At 54.7% G+C, this 3,420-nt stretch overlaps 1 protein-coding gene across 1 annotated transcript in view; it reads left to right on the plus strand.

The window, feature by feature from the left end:
* Positions 1 to 2,826: 2,826 nt before the first annotated feature.
* LOC104543569 (carbohydrate sulfotransferase 11-like) overlaps positions 2,827 to 3,420 on the plus strand; it is a 12,290-nt gene continuing 11,696 nt past the window's right edge. The window contains exon 1 of the mRNA XM_010188211.1: positions 2,827 to 2,847. The gene's annotated coding sequence lies outside the window, so the exon portion shown is untranslated. The remainder of the gene's footprint in view (positions 2,848 to 3,420) is intronic.

Here is a 3,420-nt window from a genome sequence, read left to right on the forward strand (position 1 = left end):
TAATAGCTTCCTAATCGCAGTGGCAATAACTGCTTCCTAAGGAAGGCTTCCAGGATCTCGAGCACTGGGAGTAATGCTCCAGCGGTTTTAGGGCACGTCCAGCAGCCAGATCTGTGAATCACGGTCGCTTCTGGAACCGGCCACTGCCAGTCCCTGCACTGGCCTGGGTTTGGGCAGCGTGCCCCAAACAGGAGTCATCTGGCTGGAGCCTGGACAGACCAGGGATTTCGGGTTCAGGAGTCTCTTCCAGGCAGTTGTTAAAGGCTGGGCAGTGTCCTGTTAAGGTGGAAAAAAAAAGGGAAAAAAATATTAAAGTCAGAAAGAGAGTTATTTTCCTGACCAGTATGTGTGACATGCAGCAGAAATCTGAACTAGTGCAGGATGTTCAGACCCGATCTCACGTCAGGAGTTTAATGTTCTTTTTGTAGCAGCTTAAAAGAAAACACACAGGTCTGGGGACACCCCCTGCAACCCCTCAGCCGCCTCTGTGCCGTCTCTGCTGGCTGAGCAGTTGCATGCAGCAGATGGGAGATGGAGTTGGCTGCAGACCCAAATTAATGCTAAGCTGTCTCTCAGCTCCAGCACGAGCTGCAGAGCACTGAGTTCGCGCTGCAGAGATGCGGCTCCATGGGCCGGGTTTGTCAGCTGAGCATGAGAAGCGAAGCGCACACACGAGTCACGAGTCCCTCGTCCCTTTTGCCATGCGTGGTGCTGAGCAGGGCACGCAGGCCATGGGGTGGCAGTGGCTGAGCTCACCCAGCATCTTCTCTCCAGCCATGGGCTGTGCCAATGGTACCACAGACCCTGAAGAGGCAAAATGAAGAAGCTGCTCATTGCAGGAGTGTTCTCTGGGTCCTTGCAGTGGGGTGGTGACATGAAATAGGTTTTATTGTCATATTTCTGTAGTAATGGCAGTGCCAGCCCCATGTGTGACCTGTCAGGAGGCCCTGCTTGGGTGTGTTTCTTGGTTAGGATTTTGGCTGGGACATGTTTGAGCAAGAAGAGGAGATACTGAAAATACGGTGATGAGGGAGACAATCAGGAGGGTTGGGAAGGGCTCAGGTCAACTCCAAGGCTGCTGCCTCTCTTGCTGGCCGGCTGGGAGGCGTTTGCCATCAGTCCTTGGCACAGTGGCATTGCCTCCCCTACAAAGTTTGCCACAGCACTTTTGGGACCCTGGGCTGAGGCATTTTCCTATGGAAGTCCATGTGTCTGTGTTCAGCTGGCTCCAGATGGACAAATCTGAAGTCTGGGGGCACTCAGTGGTGTTTTCTGCTGGAGGCTGAACGCCCTGGATCTACCCTCTGCAGTTTTATTGCCTCTGGCGTGAGCCATTGAGTACGGAAATGTTCATGGGTGATGGTCATGAACAAGGAGCATCGTTACCCTGTGCTGAGGGAGCGGGGAGCATCCGGCTGCCCTTTGCCAGCAGCCTGGAAACTGCGTGAGTGCATTTAATACACCCAGGGCTGTCCTTATCCCTGCCCGCCCTCAGATTTCTGAGCAAGTGTCCTGTGCTGGGAGCGATTTGCACTTTGTGGGTGGTGTGAGTGCCCCAGTGTCAGCCAGGGAGGTGATGCAGCTCTGCCACGACTGTGCGGCCATCAGGGATCTCATGCACAGGTGCAGGCAGGTGTGTGTGGATTTTTGGTTTCATTTCAGTTCCCTGAAGCCGTACGTGTCCACCCCCAGACATTCACTGCTGCTTCTGGCAGGCTCGGCCGTTCCCTGTCTGGCTGGAAGGAGAGCAAGACGTGTCCTCGCTCCTCTGCCTGGCTCTTCCCGTCCATCGCTTTCCATAGAGAACAGCTCAGGACCTTCATCCACACCCTGAATTAACATTTCCTGGAGTCATCACACTCCCTTGTCCCTCTCTTGCCCACGGACCACTGCCTCCCAGCCTGCAGGGCACATCCCGAGAAGAGGGAATGGTTTTTCCTGTTAAAGGCGGTGCGGCCCCCTGAATTATCCCGTGTAAAACAGTGACTCATTGTCTCCTCTCCAGTGTTTCTTGGCCAGACAGAGACCATCATTAGTGCCAGCGAGCCTGGCTGCCGTCACCGTCCAGTTGTGCCACATGGCCCTGGAGAAGCTGCAAGGGGGTGATTGCTGCAAACAAGGGTATTATTTTTTAGGGTTGACACCTCCTTCTGTCTCCTTCCCAGAGGAGGTCACCTTGGACACCTTGCCCATGCACACATTGTAAAGGTGCAGTCAGAGAATGCCCGGTCCTATCAGAGCTCTGTATGTGTAGGAACGGTGTGGTTTGGGGCTGGAAATGCCACAGGAGGGTTTGTCCCAGGGAGTGGTAGTTGTGGAGCATGTGCTTTTGGTGGGAGGAGGTTGGAAAACGCTCCTTTCCCTCCTGTCTAAGATGTTTGTGCAGCCAGGCCTCAAAAGAGAAGTGTCACCTGTGGCACCTCTTCTGAGGGACGTGGCTGGGAAGGAGGTCCTGGGGGTGCTTCATCAGCAGATTTGGGGGCTGAAAACGAGTGCTGGGCACAGGGTGCCCCATTGTGCTTCAAGAGCCATCTGTGGCTGCGTGGAGTTGGCCTTAAGTGGCTTCCCAGAAAGCTGAAAGACTCATTTGGGGAAAAAAGGAGCGGTTTCCAGGGGAGGAAGATCTGCGTGATAGGGGCTGGTAGGACCCCTTCACTGGCTCCTCAGGCATGGGCCATGTTGTAGCCAGGTACTGGAGAAGAAGAGGGTGGCCCATTGTGCAGCCTTCATCCCCTCTTCTGCACCCTTCCCTCCTCTTGCCCTGACACAGTGCTTTATCACAGCAGCTAAAACATCACTTCTGGGTGACCCTGGTGCCTGTGGAGCTGCAAAACCATCCTCTCTCATGTGCAGATGTGTGCAGGTTCATCCATCTGAGTTCATGGGAGAGGAGACTCATCCTCCACTGCTGCAGCTCGCTGTGCACGTTGTATGTGGGCTGTTCTCTGTGTAAACCTCCTCCTGTGCACGTCCTGTCTTGCCCTGCGCGGGTTTGCCTCTGAGCTGCTTTTATTCGTGGTTTTTCCCTGAGCTTTGTGGGTAACCTCCTCGCAGCGGATCTCTGTTCAGCCCTCTGCAGTTTCCAAGTGCTGGGAGGTGAGGGGAGGCGGCGGGGATGGGGGGGGTTAATGATTTGGTTTGGCTGTTTCAAAAGGGCCAGGGGGGGTGGTAGAAAATGTGTAGCGGTGGGAAAAAAAAGCCTGAGCTCAGCTTTCAAGCATCTCTGTGCTGCTGGGGCTTGGTTCTGTCTGATCCAGCCAAGTTCAAGTCGCTCGGGTGGTTTAATTTCTGCTGAATGAAACAGCTTTAAATCAGGGTGAACTGACGACCGCAGCGTTCCCCTTCCCATGGGCTGCTGGTGCCGGGGGTCTCTGGGCACAATCCTGTATGTGGCTGATTCAGCAGGGCCCCTCACCACAC

Source organism: Mesitornis unicolor, unplaced genomic scaffold, assembly GCF_000695765.1.
Source record: "Mesitornis unicolor isolate BGI_N332 unplaced genomic scaffold, ASM69576v1 scaffold9007, whole genome shotgun sequence".
Lineage (NCBI taxonomy): Eukaryota > Metazoa > Chordata > Aves > Mesitornithiformes > Mesitornithidae > Mesitornis > Mesitornis unicolor.